Genomic DNA, 25,067 nt, shown 5'->3' on the forward strand with positions numbered 1-25,067 from the left:
CACGCTCGTCTGGAGTTAGGCTCCAAGGCTTGGGTTAACCAAGACGCCACCCTCCTCAAGTTGCCTTTTCCCCCTGGAGCCCTTCGCCCTGAACTCTGCTCCCATTAGGTGTTAAAGATGGTCGGGGTCCCTGCAATTGTCAGTTACCCCGGGAGACAGGAGTCTCAGGCAGGGCTGGCCTCAGAATCCCCCTGCTCATTCACAGGAAGCAAACATTTTCCTTCCACACAGGAAATGCTTTATGGCTCCTTTTCGACTAGAAGAGCGATTTATGCTCTTCTAAGACATGCAGATGATACATAAAGGTGTAGAGAAACGCGTGAGCTTCCTGCCTAAGGAACCATGCGTGTGAATGTGTAGTGAGCCCTCCTGTGGGTGAGCCCGGGAGCGGGTAGTGTAGACAGGGGTGCCCAGCAGAGACTCATCCCTGCTCCCAGGAACTCCCTGCCAGCGCGTGGACCTGTGTCCAGCTCATCTTCCAGGCAAAATCCCATGACACATTTTTTCAAAAAGAATGGGGCCATCCTGTGGAACTGTCACAATTTTTCTCTTACTATCATCTGATGATGTCCTTCCACTCCCTAAAAGGAAAATAGACTCTACGGAGTGTGGCTTCACCAGGGCTGCCTGAAAGCAAATGGCTTCGGCTTCGGGTTCCCAGGTGAGAAATGCATTCCTCCGGTGAATACCCGCCCCACCACAGGCTGTTTCCCTCTCTCTTCCACCGTCCCCACCTGCAAAACAAACAACACTGCCCTCCCCTATTCTGTCAAAGAGCAAATGAGATAAAACACCCGTAGCACGGTGCCTGACACACAGTAGGGGTTTCAAAAATGCTGGGCTCCTTCTGCTAGGACTTTGTTTTGCATATGAGCCTAGTAGGGTGATTTTTGTCTTGAGTTTTATTGTTTCCAACCTGGGGTGCTGAGGCTGAGGTGCTCATGCTTCCTGGCTTAGGACACATCCACATCACTGTCTGCAAGCGTCTTCCGTGTGTCGTTCATTCATTCATTCTTTTCCATTTATCCTCACGCCCCACTCTTGTCCACCCCTCCCGTACATGCCCCACAGGCAGCCAGTCTGATCCGTTTGATGTCCTTTTATTTATATTTGTCCCCGGAAAACATGTTTTGTGTGCATGTGTTTTTTTTTTTATTTACCGGAACGGTACGGTGCTGTGGGTTGTATCCTGCTTATTGTTTCCTTCGTGGTGCTGTGATATTAACATCCACCGGTGCTGTCGTGTCCGCATCTAGGACTGCCCGACGGTGTGCCCTGGTGTGGGTCCACCATAGTTTGCCCCTCCGTTTATGTAGGGGCAGACCCTTACAGGGACTCAGCTTGTTGCCAGCGTAGATGGCGTGGTGGTGACCAGTCTCTCGTGTAGCCCCCCACCCCTGTCCTGCGGCCTCGGGTGAAATTTCTCTGCGGTGGATTGCCCTTGGCTGCCCTCCCAATCAGTACTTGCATACGATGCCAACATTAGCAAGTTTCTTCTGATTGACCCCGCTGGGGGTCACTGCATCGGGACCCCTCCCATCCTCTGCTTGGGATCATTTTTGGAAAGCCAAACGTAAGTGTAACTTTGTAAAGGTCTTCGTAGCTATTTGGGATCCTCGCCAACTTCAGAGCTCCAGGGGCTGCTCAGAGCCTCATTGTCCTCACTTGTACGATGAGGGTGGGGGGGTAGATCATCTGGAAAATCAGAAGAGCAGAAAGGGTCAGAAGACCTTGGGTTTGAGTCCTAGCTCCACCATTTACCAGCTCTGTGCTCTTGAGCAAGTGGCTTCACCTGTCTGAGCATCTGCTTCCCCATGTGTAACACGGGTCCCTAAAAGTATCCATTTCCGGGGGTATTGTAAGAGATAATGAGATAATGCATGGAAAGCTCTCAGCCCCTTGCCTGGCTATTCCCCACAGCCACTCTTACTGCTGTTGAGATGAAGACTGATGATGGTTGAAATAACGAGAGAGCATAGCTCCAGGTTCTGATCATCCCTGAGCCTATGATAAACGCAGTAGCACAACTAATGGCTTGACCCACTGCATTTCATTTCTTCCCCTGCATTTCCCCATACCACCTGGAGGGGGCAGTAATGAGTCACCAACCTGTGACCTAAGCAATGAACGTTCGGAAGATTCAGAAAAAGTCCTCTGCTGAACCTCTTTCTACGGGTTTCACATCACGAATCCTGCCATTGGATTTCTTTCCTGTGCCCATCCCCAACCTGGCCCCTGCCAACGTTTTTAAAAAGCTGGTAAGTTGAACACATTCTCCTCAGCAAGTGCCGGTCTTCCATCTAGCCTGCTGGGGTTAGCTGGCCTCCCGTGTAAATTTTAATGCAGGTGTTCAGTTTTCATTGTTTGCTGTGCACGTGGACCCTACTCTAATGGGACAGTATATCTCACTTTTATGGAGTAGATGTATGCCAGGCTGCAGACTGGCTTTTCTCTAAATCATTCTCTCACGCTGGATCCCACTTTCTAGTATATACCTGTATTTCTTTTCCAGGTTTTATTTTTAAGCAATCTCTACACCCAACGTGGGGTTGAACCTCGCAACCCCGAGGTCAAGAGTCGCACGCTCTACCGACTAAACCAGCCAGGCACCCCAGTATATACCTGTATTGATACGGGCAACAAATGTTTATTAAGCACCTAGTATGGTCCTGCCACTGTGTTCTCCACAAGGGAAGGCAGGTATTGAACTTTCAGTGCCTAGGAGAAGGCAGATATGGAACAACGAATTACACAGATAGTAAGTTAAATTAAAATGTCACAAAGTTATTATACTGCATTACACTATGCTATGATCTAGTATGCAAACATACACAGATACAGGCACACAGAGAAGTATGGGAAGAGATAGAGCAAAATGTGACTGTTGATTTTCTTTGGATGATGGGCATATTGAACAGGAGTCTTTCAGTTGCAAGACTCAAACACAATTTAAACTCAGTTAAGTAGGGAAAGGGATTTGTTGTCTCGTGTATTAAGCTGAATGATATGAAATTGTCTTTGGGGGGAGGGGGTCAAAAGTTGCCAACTGTTGGAATTGCATATGGCTCAATTTAATAACTGAAAACTCTATTAAAATACTGGCTTCAGGTGTAGTTGGATCCAGGTGCTCAGACAATGTCAGAAATCTCTCTCTCCCTGTCTCAGCTCTTTCTTCTGTGGAGTTGGCTTCATTCTCAGGCAAACTCTCCACACACTGAGGCAAGACTGGCCACTCCCTGCTCCCAACCTCTTTACAACTTAGGACAAGTAAAAAGGAAAAAAAAAGAAGAAGAAAAAAAGCCTCTTTCTCTCTGATTCCAGGGGAAGTTCTGGGCAGAGCTCTAATTGGCTGAGATTGGTTGTACTCCCTTCCATGAACCAATCACTGTGGCCAGGGCTGGGATGCTCTAATTGGCCATTTCTGGGTCACATGCTCCTCCCCTCACCCCACCCCCACCCCCCACCCCCACCCCCAGCCTGGGGATGGCGTCAGCCGCTAATTAGCTGGGTGGGGAGTGAGACATGTATGGTTTTAAATTTGAGCACGGCCACTAGATGAAATGGAAAGACATGGCTGCCTCAGAAAGATTTCAAGCAATTTTTTTCTTTATTCTTTTTTTTTTTTTTTTTTTTTGCCTCTCTACGTTTCCTAAATTTCTACAATGAACATGAATTACTTGCAGAAAAACATTCTCAAGTTATTAGAAGGAAACCCAAAGGTATTGAAAATGGAATTTGGACGCGAATGTGGCCTGGCTTTATTCCAGGCCGATAATGGCTTTCTGTGTTATCCCTCCAGGTACGATTTGCATTTCAACCAGAGTCAAAACAACGTGACTCCAAGGAGAGTGTAATGAAGGAATTTAGGGCACAGAGCGAGCCCAGGAGGCCCTGGAGCCCATTGTCTGCCTTCTCTAGGGCCATGTTGCCCCGAGATCCGGTTGACCTTGAAAAGCTTTCATGCGGATTAAATCAACAACCTCAGAAGTGGTGTTCAGCTCTGAAACTCAGTTTCCTCACCTGCCAGGTGAGGATAATTAACAGTTCCTTCCTTACAGGATTGCTGTGAGGTTAGCAAGCCAGCACAGGTAGGCACAGTCCTAAAACAATGGTCACCCCGTTCCTGCTCCTCCAGAAGGCCCTCTTCCCAGCAGGCCGTGGGGGACTGAGCAAAGCTGAATTCAAAGCCAGCCCTGCCATGTACCAGCTGTGTGGCCTCCCACGGGACATGAAACCTCATGGCATCTGAGTTCCCTCACCTGAAAACCGGGCATGAAATTATTCTCGGTGCAGAACTGAGATAATCTGACAGGGCAGCCTTAAAAAAAATTTCTTTTAAGTTTATTCTGAGAGAGATTGAGAGCGGGAGTGGGGGAGGGAGGGAGAGAGAGAGAGAGAGAGAGAGAGAGAGAGAATCCCAAGCAGACTCCGCACTGACAGTGTGTAGCCTGATGTGGGGCTCAAACTCACGAACCTGTGAGATCATGACCTGAGCCGAGATCAAAAGTCAGACAGTTAACCCCACCGACTGAGTCACCCAGGCACCCCGACAGGGTAGCATTTTAATAAAACAACGTGATGCTTAGTGGACACTCCGTAAACATTTGCTATTGTTCCCTTTCTGGTGACTTTTAACCTCTTTCCCAGAATCATCAACACAGATCACATCCGTGTAGTTAGAGACTGTGTTTTAGAAATATATTTACACGCATAACTATCATCATTACATAACACAGCGAGATGGCAAATTCATGCAGAATCAGCAAGTTCCTAGGCTATGATTTTAAAGATGTTGATTTCCTTCTTAAAATTTTTTTTTTAAAGCTTATTTATTTATTTTGAGAGAAAGAATGTGCGCAGTGGGGTCGGGGAAGGGCAGAGTGAGAGGGAGAGAGAATCCCACGTAGCGTCCCACGTAGCGTCCCACGTAGGCTTGAACCCCTGAATCGTGAGATCATGACCTGAGCTGAAATCAAGAGTCAGACGCTTAACTCACCGAGCCAGCCAGGCTCCCCCGATTTACTTTTTCTATTTAAAAAAGATATATGTCCAGCTGTTCCAAAATGCTAAATTACCAAAGGTGTTTACTTATAAAATTTTCTGAAGCATGACTTGGGGGCTGATATTTCACACCTTGAGTTGTCTGTCCATCCATCCATTCATCTTTCCTTTTCTTCCTTCCTTTCCTCCTTCCTTCTTTCTTTCCTGCCATCCTTCTACCCATCCATCCGTTCATGAATCCATATGGCCATCCAATCATTCATCCATATATCCATCAATCCATTCATCTCTTCATTCACCCATCCATCCACCCACACCACCCCCCCCCCCCATTCATCCCTTCAACATATAATGGATGCTGTGTGCCAAGTCCTTGTTCTGGATGCTGGGCACACAGTGACAAATAAGACAAACACGGTTCCTGACCTCACCGAGCTCACTCCAGGTTCCTGGGAAGCAGAATGTGACTGAAAAGGCTGAGACTGAGCACTGATCCGGGGACTCAGCTTGGTCCCCAGGGAGGTGAGGTGGTCCTCTGGGACACCAGGTGAGTCATTCTCTGCTGTGGAAGCCCCTCCCTGCAGGTGGATCCATGAACCACCCAGGAATGGTCAGCGTGGGTGGGATTTTTAACAGGAAGAGGTGGATGTCCTTGTGTGCGGGGGCCTTGAGCCATCAACTGGCATGTTAACGTGATGTCACTTTTTTACACCCGAAATTTAAGATTGGGCTTATACCCATTTAAAAAAAATTTTTTTTTTAACGTTTATTCACTTTTTGAGAGACTGAGACAGAGTGTGAGCAGGGCAGGGGCAGAGAGAGAGGGAGACACAGAATCTGAAACAGGCTTCAGGCTCTGAGCTGTCAGCACAGAGCCTGACCTGGGGCTCAAACCCACGAACTGTGAGATCGTGACCTGAGCCCAAGTCAGACACTTAACCGGCTGAGCCACCCAGGCACTCTGGGCTTATACCCATTTTGAGTAGACCCTCACCCTCCTGAGTTTAGCTTCAACTAATCTGAATGGGGTTTTGTTACAGCCAGCATGCCCTCACTGTAGCCCGTGAGGATTATTTTGCTTAATCTTTGTAACAGCACTGCGGAGCTGGATCTATTACTGACACCAACTTACAGAAGAGGAAAGACAATCTCAGACAGGTGAAGTGGCTTGGCCTGGGTCAGACACTCAGAGGTGGGGCTTGTGCCCAAGTCCTAAGCTGGATTTGAAGGCGAATGTAGGGGAGGGCACTCCAGGCGGCGTAAATTGCGTGTGGAGGAGCTGGGAGAGGGCCCACGGACGTTGGCCTTGTGGTTCTGCGCAGGAAGGAGATCGAGGACGTGAACTAGGCACACAGATCTGATTGCCGCTCTCCCCAAGCACATTGGGCCCCTGTGTGCTGGAGAATGCCGACCTAGAGGAGGGTTACTCCACACTGCCCCATTATGAGCACACACCACCCCCCCCACCCCCCCCACCCCCCGCTACCCTGGCGGAGGCTCGTGCAGTGACAGCTCTTATGACAGCCTGGACCAGGGGCCTTTTTCTGCAAACAGATTACATCATTACCTTGAGAGACGCTGCGTTGTGAGCATGACAGTTTTACGGCCTGTAGATCCCTACAACTGGAACCATCTGGACTTTTAAGTTTTTAAAATTTTTTTTTTTTTAACGTTTATTTATTTTGGAGACAGAGAGAGACAGAGCATGAACGGGGGAGGGTCAGAGAGAGGGAGGCACAGATTCTGAAACAGGCTCCAGGCTCTGAGCTGTCAGCACAGAGCCCGACGCGGGGCTCGAACTCACGGACCGCGAGATCATGACCTGAGCCGAAGTCGGCCGCTTAACCGACGGAGCCACCCAGGCGCCCCCATCTGGACTTTTAAAAGCTTGGTAATGCAACAGCATAAACAGGCCTCTGCGTGAGTCCCACTGCGTGCTGAGATTTAGAACGAGGAGTTTGCCCTCGGGGAGGCAGCCAGGTCTGATGAGGACTCAGGCTCTTAAGGGTTTAGGCAGGGTGATTTGCTGTGCAGCCCCAGGCAGATGTCTCCCCTTTCCTGGGCTTCACTTTTCCTCCTTACTGAGACTGTTTTCTCAACGCATAGGGAGGCTTGGAATGAGAAATGATACGCGTGTTCTTTGTTCAAACCACCCCTAAGCCCCTTCTCTCAAGATCCCAGGGCTTCCCACCATCCTGCCACCCCAGTTATGGAAACATCGGTTCCAAGTGGCTAGGATGTGTGTGCCCAGGGTGACGGGGATGCTCACAGCAGAGCTCCGTCTGAGGCCCTAAGTGATCTGCACGAAGGGAGCACACAGACGTAGCTGCAGAAATGCCGGCACGCACCGGGGGCGTGAATGAAATATTCTTCTTAAAGGCCAGGCCTTCCCTCCATCACAGCACAGGCCTCCTTGCCTCCAGCCCAGGTTTTCTGTACCTGACCTGAAGGAGACCATGAACAGACTGCTTTCAGGCTGAGCTGATGAGCCGTCTGTTTTCACGTTGTCACCCGGAAGGACAGAGTCCAGAGACATTTCCAGGTGTGGTATGTGGGGGATTGGGGAAGCTTTCGAGCCCCCAGAGCTCAGTCGGGGGAGGAAGGCAGAAGGTGAATGGTGACAGACAAGGCGATACCATGTGGCTCATGAGGTTCTGCGGCAGCGTCCCACGTAGCAAGCAGATTAAGAAGAATGATAACAGGAAGTTATTGTCAACAATACAATTGTGGACACATGGCCACTCTCATGCCTTAGTGTACAAACTGGTCCCTGTAGGGAAATTTTGCAGTAGATACTGAGAATTTAGAATGTCCAGACTCTTTGGTCCAACTATTCACTACTAGGGATTTATCCTAAGGCAAAAATTGGACAAGTGCAAATATTTGTATTATAGGGTCACTTGAAAGCTTGTGAGTGAAAGCTTGTAAGTCACACAAATGTCTGACCAATGGGACAGATTTTGTAAAATATACTTCTGCCCTGCAGTGGAATATATACAGCTATTTTTTTTTTTATGAGCCTGACATCCTGACATCCTTTCCTAGGCATAGAAATGATAAGGCTATTTCTGTTTTGAAACGTGGAATGAAATGATGTCAGATGGGGGCCTGGGTGGCTCAGTCGGTTAAGCTTCCGACTTCAGCTCAAGTCAAGAGCTCACGGTTTGTGAGTTTGAGCCCCGCCTTGGGCTCTCTGCTGTCAGCACAGAGCCTGCTTCGGATCCTCTGTCCCCCTCTCTCTCTGTCCCTCCTCTGCCCATTCTGTCACTCTCTCAAAAATAAGTAAACTTAAAAAAACAAAGATCTTGGGGTGCCCGGGTGGCTCCGTCGGTTAAGCGTCCGACTTCGGCTCAGGTCATGATCTCACTGTCCGTGAGTTCGAGCCCTGTGTCGGGCTCTGTGCTGACAGCTCAGCGCCTGGAGCCTGTTTCGGATTCTGTGTCTCCCTCTCTCTCTGACCCTCCCCCGTTCATGCTCTGTCTCTCCCTGTCTCAAAAATAAATAAAACGTTAAAAAAATTTAAAAAAAAAAAAGATCTTTAAAACATGATGTCAGAAAACTAGACTCCATTCACAAGACTCTTAGTTTTCTCCATCCCCATGGTTTGCTCACAGAGAAGGTTCTTCTCATTCAGCTTCCTGGACGTCATCTTGCCCAAAGTTCCCAGATCTTCCCAGGGGCTCTAAGCCCTGCTGGAAGTGAAGGCTTTGTTTTCTGAACTTCACTCTCCTGTTGTGTTTCATTGTCTGCCTGGTATTAAGGTGAGCTATGCCTGTGCCTTCCATGCCTTCCTGAACTTGGCTAGATCCATGTCTGAAACACCTTTGATCCCCAGGGCATGGATAATTGTGGGGAAGGAGTAAATGATGCCTAGCAAATTCTCTACCATGAGAGAGAAGTTTATGTAAGGCCCTGCAGCTAATTTCTATACCAAATGCCTTAGTGTCACTTGATATTCTGGCTGGTGTTGCCTTGAACTTGCCCACGTCCTCATGAAGGTCAGCACCAGCTCCTGCTTGCTGTGATGCCTGTGATAAAGAATCCACAAATGTGTGAAACCGCCAAACTAAAGGGGGTAGGAAGAAAAGGTGCTGACCTAAGTAACTTTGGAAACGTGCAGAGTCTGAGAGACTAAAGGATACCGGAATTGAAGAATTACGTGAATGGATGGTGCATGGTGGGAGCCAGGCTTCTCATTGTTGAAGTATAAAATGAACAAGGGTAGGAGGCTAGATGATTCGTGTGGTAATGGATTAGAGCTGGGTACATCAGTATGAACTCATGTATAGCTTAATATATGTACATGCTGGGGTTTTTGTGTGTGTTTCTTTTTTATTTTAGAGAGAGCGAGTATGAACAGGGGAGAGGGACAGAGGGGGAGAGAGAGAGAGAGAATTTTAAGCAGGCTCCATGCTCAGGGCGGAGGCTGACTCAGGGCTTGATCCCATGGGAGCATGACCTGAGCCAAAATCGAAAGTTGGACACTCGACCGACTGAACCACCCATGTACCCCATACATATTGTTACACACAGAAATATTTATATACACTTGTGTATATGTAGGTCAGCGTGCTGACAGGCAGTTCCTGCTCTTCACTGAGAGGGCCTAGAAGCAATGACACCCCAGTAGCAACACAAACATCTAACGCCCAGGTCTTGGTTTAAAACCCCATTCTCCCATAAAAGGAACCAGGGATTGTTGGAGAAGTGGCTGATTCAATGACCAGGACGGTAAATATGCAAGGTGAGCCAGGAGCACCTTATCCTGCCATACTGTAAGAATGCGCTCCAAACTAAAAACGAAAAAGAAATTGGGGTATGTCAAAGGAACAAAGGAACCAACTGAGAACCTCCCAGGGGCCCAAGCTGGGACAATGTGAACCAGATAAATAAAGAATTATTGGATTATAACTCAACGTGTAAAACAAATAGCCATGAGTCCATACTGATATAAATAAATGATTGAATAACTTAAATGGGAAAGAGACACAAGTATCCCATGCGGAAGAATTCCAAATAATTTATGTAGATACTCTGCCCTCAAGGAGGGGGAGCATAACTCTTCACTTCTCAAGTGTGGGCCAAGTGTGGGCTGTGCACGTTAACTTCCCTCCAAAGTGTACGGGATGGAAAGGGGACAAATGAGCACCTTGACAGTGGAGAAATCTGACAGACACTACCTCAGCCAGATGGGATCAAAGCCCACATCAGGGGTCATGTGTCATGTTAATGCTATGTATCCTTGATATGATGTGATGAAAATTTTCTCTCTCCAGTCTTCCTCCCCAAAACCCATAACCCCAGTCAATTCGTTAAGGAAAAAAAAATCAGACAAGGGCGCCTAGCTGGCCCAGTTGGAAGAACGTGCGACTCTTGATCTCATGAGTTCGAGCCCCACGTTGGGTGTAGACATTACTTAAATAAACGAATGAGAACTTAAGAAAAAAAAAATTTTTTTTGGTACTAATAGAGACATTCTACAAAATACCTAACTAGTACTCCCAAAAAGTGTCAGGGTCATCCAAAATGAGGCAAGTCTGTGAAACCTAAGGAGACATGGCAACTATATGAAAGGTGCCATCGTGGATGGGATTCTGGATGCCAGAAGGGAAGTTAAGTGAAAAGTAAGGAAAATGTGAATAAAATATGAAGTCTGGTTAATAATCATGCATCAGTATCAGCTCATCAGCTGTAACAAATGTACCGTATTGAGGTAAGATGATACTAATAGGCAAAACTGAGCGGGGATATGTGGGAAGTCTCCATACTCTCTTCTCAAATTTTCTGTCAGTGTAAAACTTTTCTAAAAAAGTTCAGTCTATCTTTAAAAAAATTACCAATTAGGTACAGGTGAAGAATGATATCTTGGGTTTTCTTTAGTTAACTTTCTTTGTTTACTGTCGCTGTGAAGCGTTTTCATGTATGTGGTGGCTACTTCTATTTCTTCTGTGGATTGCCGATGGTCACGTTGTGGGGTTATTTGTTATGTGGCATTGTAGCCATAGCTAACTGATACAATCTTACTGAATTCCTGCAGCCCTATGAAGTATTATTTGTCCCCTTTCCATTATTCAAATATCCATTAAACAGATGAAGAAATGGAAACCCAGAGAGACTAAGTCATTTCCCCAAATTCAGACTCAGTGTCTCACCTAAGCTTTGAACCCACGGCTGTCTGACTCCAGAATTTTCTGACCACCACGCTATACTGTGAAGTACCATGAGTGATGATGGCAGGGGGAGGGGAGGGAATCCTGACAGCTAGTTGGGCGTCCAGTGACGAGCTTTGAATTCTGCGCTTTCGTGTAGGGATGCCAGTATGCCAAAGAGGGGCACCATGTGCAGCTAAACTAGAAATGATATAGGATATCCTCGGGGCACCTGGCTGGCTCAGTCGGTGGAGCGTACGACTCTTAATCTCAGGGTTGTGGGTTTGAGCCCCACGTTGGGTGTAGAGATTACTTAAAAATGAAATCTTAAAACAAGGAGATCCTCGAGTGGCTGCCATGAGAAATGGCTCATGAGGGCACCAAACTTCCTGTCCCAAGCAGGTGGGCTGGGGTAGGACACTCCAGACCTGCTGAGAACAGCAAAATGGGCTCTCTGGAGTTGTGCCTGGAAGAAATGAGATTGTCAGGTGCTAGCAGGCAGCACAATCCCATGTCATACATTATCATAATTTAATGTCAAGGCTCTGAATACTGGAGCCAGGAAGCACTATCTCCTCTCAAGAATGCTTAACCAACGTCCAAGATGTGGGGGCCCCCACTCACTGGCCCCTGCCTTCCCAGGGCTCGACCTCAAGGAGCTGGACTGAAATCTGAAGGTTCTGGGCTCAAGAACCAGGTTTGACCTCTGGCTCAGCTGACTGTGCTGTGCGGCCTGGGGCAAGTCAGCTCAGTGCTCTGGTCCTTGGTTTGTTCGTTAGAAAATGAGAACCGTAGCCCTTGCCCTACTGACCTCACGGAATTTTCCAGTGGATAAATCATAGTACTGATGGTTACTGCACACTCTCCACATACCAGAATTTTGCATGCATCGACTCTGAATACTCACAGCAATCTTAATGGGTGGGTGCTTATACTATCCTCGTTGTACAGATGGAAAAACAGGTCTGGAGGCAAAAACAGACTTGTCACTTGCCTGAGGTCACCCAGCCTGCAAAGATTAAGTCAGAATTTAGAGCCCATCCTGTTCACCAAAGAGGATGTCACTCACCATATTCCCATATGATGCTAGACGGAAAAAAAGCTTGAGGAACTTGGGACCCTTGGGGAAGAAATTGGCGGGGGGAGGGCAGGCTGGAGAAGCAGGATAGGGTGGGCGTGGTTACCAGCCAGGGCTTGGTCCTCATCGCCGGTTGGCTGTGCACACGGGGTTTGGAGAAGCAAGGTGCAGAGAGAAACCAGCCTGAGTGGACAAAGCTGGCAGAGGGGACAAAAGAGAGTTGTGGCAGCTGCCCAAAAATCATGCAAATCTGGTGAAGACAGAAACACCGGAAGGGGAGTTTTAGGAAGCTTTGCTCACAGATGGGCTCTGTAATCTCCATCCTCTGGCCTCCGCTATACCTGCAGTAAAGTCCCCGGGTTTTGCCAATGCCTTAGGAGGCGAATCCAGGTGCGCTTTGGATTTTGACAGCCTGAGACTGGCCACAGAGTGGCCAGGGGGCCGACACCATTCCTCCGCCCTGGGCTCCTTGGCATGAGCCTGCCTCAGGCCCAGGACAGCCCCAGGGAGTCCACAGGCTGCAGTTTCTGGAAGCTCTGGCTCCGAGTCCATCAAGGACAACAGATTTTTTTTTTTTTTAATTTATTTATTTAGAGAGAGAGCGCGCCGCAGGGGAGGGGCAGAGAGAAAGGGAGAGAGAGAATCCCAAGCAGGCTCTGTGCCGTCTGCGCAGAGCCTGATGTAGGGATCCATCCCACAAACCGTGAGAACATGACCTGAGTGGAAATCGAGAATCGGACGCTCAACCAACAGAGCCACTCCTGCGCCCCAAGGACAACAGCTTTTTTTTTTTTTTCAACGTTTATTTATTTTTGGGACAGAGAGAGACAGAGCATGAACGGGGGAGGGGCAGAGAGAGAGGGAGACACAGAATCGGAAACAGGCTCCAGGCTCTGAGCCATCAGCCCAGAGCCCGACGCGGGGCTCCAACTCACGGACCGCGAGATCGTGACCTGGCTGAAGTCGGACGCTTAACCGACTGCGCCACCCAGGCGCCCCAAGGACAACAGCTTTTTAAAGGAGTTAACTGTGCAGGTGGAGCATCCTAGCTGGGTCCTGGCCAAGGTGTCTTCTCAAACAGATGTGAGTTAGAGGCCCAGTCAGCCTTCTCTTTCCTTTCCTTTTACCTTTTTCTTGGCCATTCCTTCTTTCTCTTTTTCTCATTTTCTTCCTTCCTTCTCTCTCGCTTCCCATCTCCCCCTTTCCCTCCAGGTCCCGCTCTCTTGGACAGCAGGATCCTGGTGAGTTTGTTTTGTTTTTTTTTTTTCATCATCTCATCTGGTAAAATATGGATCATTCACCTTCCATTCTCGGGGTTATTTTCTAAGCGTTTCTTCCACGTAGCTGTACAACCTTCTTCCTTGTTAATGGCTACGTGATGTGCCACCAAGTACTCTCACTTGCATAACGGGCTCCCTGTTGTGGAACACTAGGTAGTTTCGAGGTTTTGTATCCTTACAGGTGAAAGTATTCGTTTTTTCTGGTCTGCCGTGTGTGGGGCTCGTGGGTCCAAGTTAAGTGGGGGCCTGGGAGGCACGAGGTAGATGATTGGCATGGGGTGGTAGTTCGTCCAGGAGCTGCTTCCTGCCTGCCCTCATCCCCAGGGCAGCTCGGAGTATACAGCAGGTGCCTCATGAATGCTGCCTGAGGATGCCTCTCGGCCTCTATTCCTGCACCTGGCATACTGCCTCAGTGCGCTCTCCATTGAAGCGTCCTCTTTCCCACCTGGCCGTGACCTTCCATAGCCTTTTTATCTCTATGTCCCCCGTGCCTGGCACCAGGAAGCCCCTCAGGAATGGAAGGGAAGGAAACAAAGTAAACGAAGAGGAAGCCAGAGAATGCTCACCTACTCTGGCCACCCCTCATTAATAGGGACTGGGATTGCCGTGGGACATTAGTGACAGAACATGTTGACATTGTGTAATTTATTAGCCTGAACTATACAAATTATACCTTCCCCCAGGATGCCTGCGACGAGAAGCTGCTTTTCATGAGTTTATCCTGGGGACTCGAATAAATAAGCAGAGAAACAAAAAAACCTCATGAATTTTTTAAAGAGCTTATTGGAATCAGGAGAAAACCTGGTGTTCCGGGTGCAGAAGTAAGTATCCAATAGATCAGCATTCATTTCTCTTTACCCTCTGAAGTCTTTTTTAATCCTCTTGCTTGCCAGTGTTAATCCGTGTTTTTCTGTGAATTTCCCTCCAGATCGGCAAGCGAACAATACCCACCCAGGGGGCCTCTCCCCATGCATTTCCCACCACACTGGGGGGGGGGGGGGAGGCCAGTGCCTGGTGAAGGGTGGGCCTTGGAGCCCCAGAGGTGCTGTGACCCCATCCTCTGCCTGCACCTGTACGGAGTGAGATTAGAGGTGTGGAATTGCCGCGCTGAGAGCCTTGGTGTCCTCTTAAAAAAAGCTTCTTGGCTATGAGAAACACCTGAGTTGATCATCCGCCAAATGTCAGCCTCGCCGAAAGTTAAGCGGTTTACAAGGTCTTGCTGAGAAATTCCATGTATTAGAAGCTAATAGAAGGTCAGCATTTTCCATTTCGATTTTTTTTTTCTTCCCGCTGCCCAGGGTCTAGGTAATAATACTCCCTTGGGCATTTTGAAGACGCTTCTACGAATTGTGGCATGGTAGCTAAGTGCTTGATGGGATTTACCCTCCCAAAGCCTGCGAAACAGAAGTTGTTATTATGTCCATTTTATAAATGAGGAAATTGAGGCTTGAGTGGAGAGGGGTCCCTTGCCCAAAGTCACACACAGCCCATGATGGAGCTGGGTTCTGTCTGATGTCTGTCAGAATCCAAAGCCCATGCTTCGATGCATTATGACTTCTTCCTCTACTTGGCACGTCGGAATGTCTCCTCCCCTCCCTTCCCCTCTGCAGACGTCTTCCTCGGTGGTGACTCCGTAATCGATGCTAGCAGCCCGAGATCCAAGTTAGAGTACTGCAACCTTGAATAGGCACAGTGGACATTCCATCTCTGGTTTCCTCTAATTTCCTGCAGCCAAGGTCAGCGAACTATACCCCTTGGTCCAAATCCGGCCCGCTGCCAGTTTATGTAAATAAAGTTTTATTGGCACTCAGCCACGCACATTCATTTACACATGGTCTGTGGCTGCTTTCAATGCTACAAAAGCACAGATGAGTAGTGGGACAGACACCATATGGTCCACAAAGCCTAAAATACTGACTTTCAGGCGGTTAGAGAAAAAGTTTTCTGACTCCTACAATGCAGAGTTGTCAACGTTTATTACCCCAGAATCTAACGTGATAAATGATAACACCAGTCCTGTGAGTAGATGGCATTTTTGGAGGGCCAACTATGAGCCAGGCATTCTGCTAGTTGCTTTCAGGGGATGATCTCCTGGAATCCTCCAACAATAGCATCAAGCAGGTGCTCCGAGAGGTGAGTAACTGCCCATAGTCACAGTCACGGGGTCTGAGACACGACCCTTGAGCTGTCTGGCAGTTCATACACTGCAGAGTGTTCTACGGCAATAAAGCACCGTTTCCAGATTGTCTACCCAGTGCCTGGCATCATGCTGCGTGCTGGGATGCAGCGTGATACATGACAAGCAAGGGACGGTCTCCATCCTTGGGAAACCTGTGGACTTATGGGAAAGACAGGCCTCCATCTAGATCAGCTGGCGAGATGAGCAGTCAAGAGCTCACAGGAGGAAGAAGCATCTGAGAAGGTGAACTTCGAATTAGGTCTTTCATGACGAACAGAAATGTGATCATTGAAATAGAAGAGAGAGAAGAACACCCCAGGGACAAGTTAAGCAAAGGCTTGGATTGAAATAATTGCCAGGCACCTGAGTCTAGGGTGAGTGAGGGGCAGAAGGGAGCAGAGGGTGGTCACAAACGACAATAGGACTTGTTCGAGACCGGAAGAGGAGAGGTTGGGATGTGATGCTGGGGACTTTGAAAATGTGTTTTCCTTCTCTTATCTAGAAAGAGCCTCAGGTTTTGCCATCCCTTTTCCATCTGGTAGGTAGTTGGTACTCAAGAAATGCTTCCAAGAATCAAATGTCAGCCCTCGCAACAGGGAGCAAGCTTGCATTTGTCTGTCCTTGCGGGATGCTCACATGGCAGCAGGCAACAACCACCACCCAGGTGACAATGACTCATGCACCTGGGACCACCATGCTTCCAAAGAGTTTCAAGTTTGAGGTTGACTCCATTGGGTCTCTGGAGAGGGGCTTTCCAGAAAAGTCTCCTACTTTCCTACCTGTGCTCAGATGGCATGACAGGGGTCTTGTGCCCTGAAAGAACTACCCTTCCATCATTGATCATTTGCTTGGGTTGGGTGAGGAGATGGGGAGAGCCCGGACTTTGGGGCCATCACCATCCCCCATCCACCGTCTGTAGGTTTCTGGTGTGTGACCTTGGGCAAGTTCCCTACTTTCTCAGAGCCTCGGTTTTCTCGTATATAAAATGGAGGCCATTCCTGTGTCATGGGGTTGTTATGACAAGTACAGCCTGCCATATAGTAAAGGCCCAATATTTATGATCGGTTATTATTTTTACTATGATTAGCGATCAGATTTCTGTATCAGTCGGCATTTGCTGCCATCATGCCAACAGTCTGTGTGATTTATAAAAGCATTTATTTTTTGTTTCCTCTCACAGTTTCCTGGATCCGTTGGGGACGGCTCTGCGGGTTGGGTTTAACCATCTCCCTTGTCTTTTATCCTGGGACCGGTGCTCACCTAAGACATGCTCCTCTGAAGGCAGGGAACAGAAATTTCAAGAGAGGCGAGTGAAAACTCAGGCCCCGCCTAAGGCTTGCGCTCAGAACTGGCCCACAGTTATCTCAAAATATCCCATCGGCCAAAGCTAGTCACACGGCCCAGCCCAATAGCACGGGTAGAGAAAGGCGGAAGAATTGTGTCACTCCCACAGCTGCCAGGATTCCTAGCGTGGCTGCTGGCCATATGATTCCACCACCTACCCAACATTGCCTTCCGTATTTCACACAGAAGGCTGTCTCCAATCACAGAGCATCTTAGAGATTGGTGACTGTCCATAGGACACTGTATGTTTTGTATCAGTGGGGTTCTGACGAGGTAGTCTCTAGCTGAATTTCCGGACCAAGATTAATTTGCTGCTGGAATGTGAAGACAGCCACCCTCACACGCCCACCGCGGGTCCAGCGGGAGGGAAAATAAGGAGACAGCCCCCGTGTTGGATAATGACCGCCCAAATTCCAATACTCAGGGCCCGACATTGCCCGTTCAGTTTCCTCTGGCTGAAATTCTTGGTTGTTCCGCTGCTAAAACCAGGGTGGCTATTTACTCTGGGCACCAATGGCTGTTCTTAGCCATATTGATAAACAAGGCTTCCAAAATCATCTCAATACCAGGAACAGTTCATTTAAAACAGAAGCAGCAACACCACCAATGACAAAATCGACAGGTCAGTCCTGTGGTGTCCACCCTCGCCCAGGGGAGCCTGGTGATGAGTTGAGGAGTATTTTTGGACACAGACAACAGCAGGCCTGGCCCAGATCCACTCATTCCTTCAGTAGAGCTTCCCAGGGAGTTCCACTTATTTCCCAATTTGTTCCAGCCACATCACCTTTTGTGGCTTCGTTTGGGCATTGAGGTCATCGAGAGATGACTGACTTGGGCAAAGCAGAGAGTAGGGGGAGGAAAGATTCTTCACTTACTCACCCACTCACTAATTGCTGAGTGTCTTCAGGGTCCTGAGCTGGGGGTTCAAAGCTGAAGGAAGCAGAAGGTCCACTGTGCTGGCCGTTTGGCGCGGCAGATCCTCCTTCCACGTGTCTTTTTTAGGGTAGATGGTTGGCTTCCCATCAGCCCCCGCGCGGCAGATGATTGGTTCAAGCTAATCCTGGCCGTGCGATTCTCTTGCGGATAATTGGTTGAGGGGTTAGCATGTGACCCAGTTCTGCCCAATGAGAAGTGAGGGAGAAATCTGTCCGTGGCCTTTGAGAAACTTTCCCTCACGACTAAGAAGGAGCTGGAGGAAGGGGTGGGTGCTGCTCCCCAGCGTTTGCAGTATGTGCAGGTGTGACAGCCGCACTTTTGACAGCCATCTTGCCACGTGCTGCAATGTAAGAGATGAAACTCGCTCTGGCAATGGCAGAATGGAGAGATGGGGACTATATCCTCCCTGATATCATTGAGTTGCTAAGTCCTTTTTTTTTTTTTTTTAATGTTCTTATTTATTTTTGAAGGACACAGAGAGACAGAGCATGAGCAGGGGAGGAGCAGAGAGAGAGGGAGACACAGAATCCGAAGCAGGCTCCAGGCTCCAAGCCGTCAGCACAGAGCCCGACGCGGGGCTCGAACTCACGAACCGTGAGACCATGACCTGAGCCGAAGTCGGCCGCCCAACCGACTGAGCCACCCAGGCGCCCCGAGCTGCCAAGTCTTTAAGTGCAAAGGCCACTCTATCCTTGGACTTCCCACTCTGCGGGGTAAGAGGTTTCCTCCAGGATAGGTGGGGGTTTCTGTTATCTGCATCCCAAGGCTTCCTACTTAATGCTGCAATATTATTGTAGAAACTTGATTTATCTATAAAGGAGCAGGCGTGGAGAAGTGGGTTAACTTGTCAGCTGGGAAACACCGGAATTAGGTTGTGAACCCAGGACTCTCCGCCTCCAGCCGTCTGTCTGCATAGGTGACCTTATAGCTGGCCTCTGAGAATGCGCATAACAGATGTTAAGCATCCAGTATGGGCCGTGCTGGATGCTGAGGGGGTAGGGAGCTCATGCCCAGAGAGAATGGTGAAGATCCTATCAGAAGAGCAGAACACGGGGGTGCCTGGGTGGTTCAGTCAAGTTGAGCGTCGGACTTCGGTCCAGGTCATGATCTCGCAGTTCTTGAGTTGGAGCCCCACATGGGGCTTGCTGCTCTGAGTGCATAGCCTGCTTCTGATCTTCTGTCCCCCTCTCTCTGTGCCCCCCCCCCCCGCTCATGTTCTCTCTCTCAAAAATAAACAAAACATTTTAAAAATTTAAAAAAGAAAGGAAGAGCAGAACATGACAGGTGGGGGGTAGGGCCACACATGCTTTGCTAGTGCTGGGATACAACCCCTCTCCCATCCCCCGTACCGTCCACAGCAAACAGCCACATTACCTAGGATCATTTGGTCCAGTGGAAAGCACTCCCCTTTCACATTCAGATTAGACCTGGGTTCGAATCCTGCCTCTGCTACTCCTTAGCGCTGTGACACTGGATATGTCCCACCACCTCCGAGTCTGTTACCTTGTGGTTCTGAGGACTGGACATGATGAATGCACATTGCCGGGCACTTGGAAGATGCTCAAACGAATGATAACTATGAGGACGCTTGTGGCAGGATTATTACGAACTTTGAGAATCACACCGCAAAAGGAGTGCTGTTCTAATGGCAGGAAGACCCAGGTCCTAGTCCCAGCTCTGCCATGATGAGCTGTGTGACATCAAGCCATCCCTGCCCTCTCTGGCCCATTTACTTGCTCCCGTCTAGAATGATGGGGTTTGGCTTGACCAATTGTTTTCAAACTCTGCTCCATGGAGCTCTAGAGATTCACTGGCTCCGTAATGAGGAAGGGGCCCAGTGGCAGGAATGGGGTGCCCCCCCCGCCCCGCTTCAACCCCACAGTTCTTTTGTTATTTCTTTCATGGGACTGGGTTTTCTGGAAGATGCTCTTTGAAGAGAGGCTTCTGTTGCTTTAATTTCAAAAAAGAAGAAGAAAAAGGCAGCCTGAAATACTCCAGATTAGATTACTAAATTCCTTCCATTTATTCAGTGGTTGACAGTGTGAACTTTGGAGTTCAACCCACCTGATTTGAAGGATGACTCTGACATTATCTACCTTCGTTAACTTGGGGAAGCAAATAATTTCCTGAGCCAGTTTCTAATCATCTACCAGCCATTCCTGGGAGTCTCTTTCCCCTCATCTCTGCCAGCAGGAGGTGTTATAGCTCTTCAAAGTGTTTGCCAGTTCAATGGGTACAAAATGGTGTTTCATCGTCACTTGAACTTGCATTTCCCTAACTTGTAGAGAATTTAAGCATGTTTGCCTGTATTTATTTGTTGGCCACGCAGATTTCTTCCGTGAATTCCCATCCTTTGTTCATTTTTCTATTGGATCATTTGTCACTGGTTAATTTGTGAGAGCTCTTTACTATAGTGTGGACATTACCCTAATACGGTATGGGTTTTATCTTTTACCTGCGTTACGGCTCTTTTCTAGAACGATCACTTGTCCTTTTTTTTTTTTTTTCCCCAATCCTATAATAATGATTCCCCCACTGCACTGTCTTGTGAGGATTAAAGCACGAGTAGAATTCCTGGTATGTGGTTCGGTAAATTACTTTTATTACTTACAAGCTTTGGTGCGGGTACAGGATTCTGGAGTTATCCCAATGTGTGTGTGCTAAAATGCCATTGGCCGAAGCAAGTCACACGGTTGAGCCGAGAAAGAGAGAGGAAGCACCGTGGTCACGTGGGCAAGGACGTGGGCAGGGGGAGGGTTAGAATTGCGGCCACCGTTGCAATCTGCCACAATGGTCCGGCACAGAGATCAAGACTGCAGGTTGTGGAAACGGAAAGACCTGGATCCTGGCACCTCTGGCTGCTGGGATTGCCACACCTCCCCCATGGCCCCCTTAGCTTGCCTATCCCAGAGCCGTTTTCCCACAAGCCTTTGTTGTCAGCCAGCTGCGGCCGCCAGAAATCTCTTTTCAACGTTGCCTTCCAGCTGCTAATACCCTCTTTCTCTTCCAAGGATATTTGCATTAAAAGATCCTTGCTGCCTTTTCTGATGACCAGGGAACACATGCTCAGTGCACAGTGATCCAGCAATATAGATAGAGATCCAGCTCCGTAACTCCGCCCTGAGTGGAGACTTTCCTCTGTTCACATGTTCTTCCAGACGGTCCTTCTGTGCCTATCTGAGATCTCTTCTCTTTGTCAAATACAGGCTCATGCTTTACACGCGTACCCTTTGCACTTAACAATAGCGTGAGTGCTCTCCTGTGAAGAATGTGGTCAGTGGCTAGGGCTTCGGAATGGTCTCGAAAGGAGAATATCAAAATGCAGATTCCCACACCTCATTCCTAAAGAGTCCATTTTGAAAGGTCTGAAGGGAGTCCAGGAACCCGTGTTTTTAACTAACTGTAGATCCACAGGGCAGGTGACGCTTGAATAATGCAGGGGTCGGGGCACCGTGCACAGTCTAAATTCCACATATAACTTTTGACTCCCCCCAAATTTATTTATTTTTTTATCTATAATTTTTTTTCTGTTTATTCATTGTTGAGAGACAGAGACAGAGCATGAGCAGGGGAGGGGCAGAGAGAGAGAGAGAGGAGACACAGAATCCGAAGCAGGTTCCAGGCTCCGAGCTGCCAGCACAGAGCCCGATGTGGGGCTTAAACTCCCGAACTATGAGATCATGACCTGAGCTGAAGTTGGACACTTAACTGACTGGGCCACCCAGGCGCTCCTACTCCCCCCAAATTTAAATACTAATAGCTTACTCTTGTCCAAAAGTCTTACTGGCCACACAGCACATATGTTGTATCTTATATGGATTATATACTGTATTCTTACAATAATGTAAGTTAGAGAAAAGAAAATGGTATTAAGAAGATCATAAGGCAGAGAAAACACATTTACAGAACCATACTGTATTTATTGAAACACAATCCATGTAGGGGCACCGGGGTGGCTCAGTCGGTTAAACGTCCGACTCTTGGTTTCAGCTCAGGTCATGGTCCTGTGGTTTCATGAGTTCGAGCCTGCATCGGGCTCTGTGCAGGCAGTGCAGGGCCTGCTTGGGATTCTCTCTCTCTCCCTCTCTCTCTCTGTGCCCCTTCCCCCTCAACCTGTCTCTCTCAAAATAAATAAATAAAACTCAAAAAAAAATTCATGTATACCTGAGCCCACACAGTTCAAACCCCTGTTGTTGAAGGTCAACTACATTTGTATTTTAATAGGACCTCCTTGCCTGGTGCTAATTTTGGGTAACAGTGGGGGGGGGGCGGGTATATCCAATGAAAGGAAAGACATGCCCCAGGACACCTGCCTTTCCCAGAGGAAGGAGCCTACACTGCCTTCAAGCCACAATTTCTTTGCCATCCGCCCAGGTATGGCTCCCTAAGCAACCAGGGAACCATTAACCCGAGGTCTGATACTTCCCAGCTTCATGTCCTTACCAAGCGACCACCTCTCTGAGCCTCAGTCGGCTCATCTGTAACATGGGAATCCTACTGAGTGTCAGGGCCATCGAGAGAGAGGCAGTGACTTCACACGTGTAACAACACCCGCTTGGGGGTTGGGCTCTGGGTAGATCTTCCAGAAACAGAATCTCCCTTCCCCCTCATGAGATGAGCAGAGCAGGGACTCACTGGCCGGCTTGGGGGAAAGCCAGAGAGTCCCCGAGGGGAGCAGCAGCCACACCAGGTGTCTTGACGAATTAATTATGGGAAATTAGGGCAAGTCAGGTTTCCGCCTCCAGGAATCTCATGTTAAGGTCGGGAGGATGGTGCGGGATTTTAATCATTCTCCAGGGGCTGGAGACGAGAAAGGCTCTTCCTGCCGGGACAGATGATAAGTAGGGGAACCAATCAAAATATGCAAATACAGCTGAGGAAGAGGCTGGGGACACCTCCAGAGAGTGCCAAGGCCTTTTCTGGATGTTTGCTGGCTGGGGACTCTTAACCCAGCGTACAAACCTGAGAGAGGCATTCATAACTCCTGACCTCAATTCTCTACCCTTCCCCATATCCTCTCCTTTTCCGATGTGACTTTGCAGCAGCTGCCATTAAGAAGTGGAATCTGTTTCCTTAAAAGCCCTTGAACCTGGGCTAGCCCTGGCACTTGTTTTGACTTCCAGCATATGGCAGAAGTGGATATGGTGGCTCCCAGCACGGGGGTCACAAGGACTGGGATACTTCCCACCCTCTGGTTTGGAATCTTGACCGACCACCATGAGGACCAGCCTGAGCTAGACTTCTAGAGGATGGGAGACCCCCGGGTGACCCCCAAGTATGTAAGAAAGCTCAACCCAGCCCAGCCAGCGGAGCCACCGACACGACTCCACCTGTCCTCGGACCCATCAGTGAGCCCAGCTGGGGCCAGAAGAACCTCCGGCTGACCTGCAGACAGTGAGCAAAATAATCGTTTATGGTTTTAAGCCAGGAGCTTTGGAGTAGTTCGTTAGGCGGCAATAGCTAACCGATAACAGTGTATGTGTGATATAATGATGTAAGAATAATAGAATTGTAGGAAGAACGATCACATAACCACATCGCCAAGGACTGTGCAGGTGATGCTCCCTGTCTCTATTTGTATCGGTATTTAATGATCACAACGACCCATCTCATCCGACGGGGGAGGGAACTCAGGCTTGGTACAGGTTTGTCTTAATTGTCTGTCGTCAGAGGCCAGGATTGGAACTTAGCTCTCTCTGACTCCAGAGTTTGCCTTGTACTGTCTCCTAAGGGCACCGACTAATCCACAGAGAAGCTGTTCCCAGGGCAAGGCCAGGTTCCCCAGGCGGCCCGGAAGGCCCCCCACCCCATGACCTAGCCCCCCGGTTCCCCCTTTTGATGTTTCTCCAAAACCATCCATACCTTTGCCCAAGCCATTCTCTCTCCCTGGGGTTGACCTTCCTTTCTTTTCTACCCAAAAAAACTCTTATGCGACCTTCAAGACCCAGCTCTGTCTCACTCTTATTGACTCTTAGATACAAGTCATAAAAAGTCCCTTTTTCAAATAGGCACAGCCCCGAAGCACAGTTGATGTCCCACATGAATGGAACTCCAGAGGTGAGGGAGGAAGGAGAGTCCCAGTGTGGTTGAGACAGCTGTTCTGTGGTGTTCTCGAGGGTCCCCCATCCCTGCCATGTCTTTGCTCTGTCAGCTGCCCTCACAGCGGGTTGCAGGAGAGCGGCTGTAGACCTGGCTTTGCATCCAGACCCAGCCACGTCCAGAGAAATCAGAGGGTTATTTCTTTTTAACCTTGAGTCTCATTTTGAGAGTCAAGGAGGCCCCTCTGTGCAGCCTCCAGGCAGATTTCCCTCAAGTCTCCTTGGCCAGGACTGGGTCATGTGTCCTTCTCCGAGCCAATCGCTGGCAGGAATAGGATTGTATCGCTATCATTGACTTTGACACATCCAGTCATCCCTGATGGGTCAACCACCATGGCCATGAGCCATGTCCTCAGGAAGTTGCCTTTGACTCTTGAGGCTGGAGCAGGTGCCTCCATTGGGGTTCTCAGAGCTCGCCAACCTTGCCCATTATAACACAGCAGGGCCCCTAGAACGTGGCCTCCTCCAGCACAGCTGGGGTCGCCGTGTGTTACAGGGGCTGCTTCTTTGGTAAGGCATCCCCTCTAACTTAGCTCTATCATCCTCATCCGTTGTCTCCTGCACAACCCCCCCCCCCCAATGCTCCCACACTTAGAATTACTTACCCGACATCCTGCGCCAAATATGAACTTCATGACAGCAGGTGTTGTTACCGCCTCCTTTGCTGTATTGTCAGCCCCCAGCAGAGTCCCTGTCCCACTGAAGTGCCCAATAAATATTTGTTTTGCCCGTGGCTTATTTGCTAAGACTGGAACTCTGGATCAATGCAGGAGAAGGAGCTGCAAGAGAAATATTGGGGTGTCATCTTCAAGGGCACCTTTGTGCAGATTTCCACCAGGGATGGCTTGAGCCTCAGCTGGATGCCCACTGAGGCTTCACCAGCCATGAGGCACCATCACTTTCATGGCCCCGAATAATAGTCAACAACTGCGGGTGTACATGGCTCACAAAGGGTCTGCCCACGTGTTAGCCCTCTGATCCTTAGGGCAACTCCCAGAGCCA

At 48.9% G+C, this 25,067-nt stretch overlaps 2 long non-coding RNA genes across 2 annotated transcripts; one reads left to right on the top strand and one right to left on the bottom strand.

The window, feature by feature from the left end:
• Window positions 1–1,084: 1,084 nt before the first annotated feature.
• On the bottom strand, window positions 1,085–18,066 carry LOC113595130 (uncharacterized). The gene is made up of 3 exons (XR_008291659.1): window positions 17,911–18,066; window positions 12,058–12,159; window positions 1,085–2,718 (listed from the first exon to the last, which is right to left on the bottom strand). It is a non-coding gene; the product is annotated as an uncharacterized LOC113595130 (long non-coding RNA).
• On the top strand, window positions 13,013–25,067 carry LOC113595142 (uncharacterized). Its single transcript, XR_003415609.2, has 3 exons — window positions 13,013–14,329; window positions 16,868–18,680; window positions 23,010–25,067. It is a non-coding gene; the product is annotated as an uncharacterized LOC113595142 (long non-coding RNA).

Source organism: Acinonyx jubatus, chromosome D3 (assembly GCF_027475565.1).
Source record: "Acinonyx jubatus isolate Ajub_Pintada_27869175 chromosome D3, VMU_Ajub_asm_v1.0, whole genome shotgun sequence".
Classification (NCBI taxonomy): Eukaryota; Metazoa; Chordata; class Mammalia; order Carnivora; family Felidae; genus Acinonyx; species Acinonyx jubatus.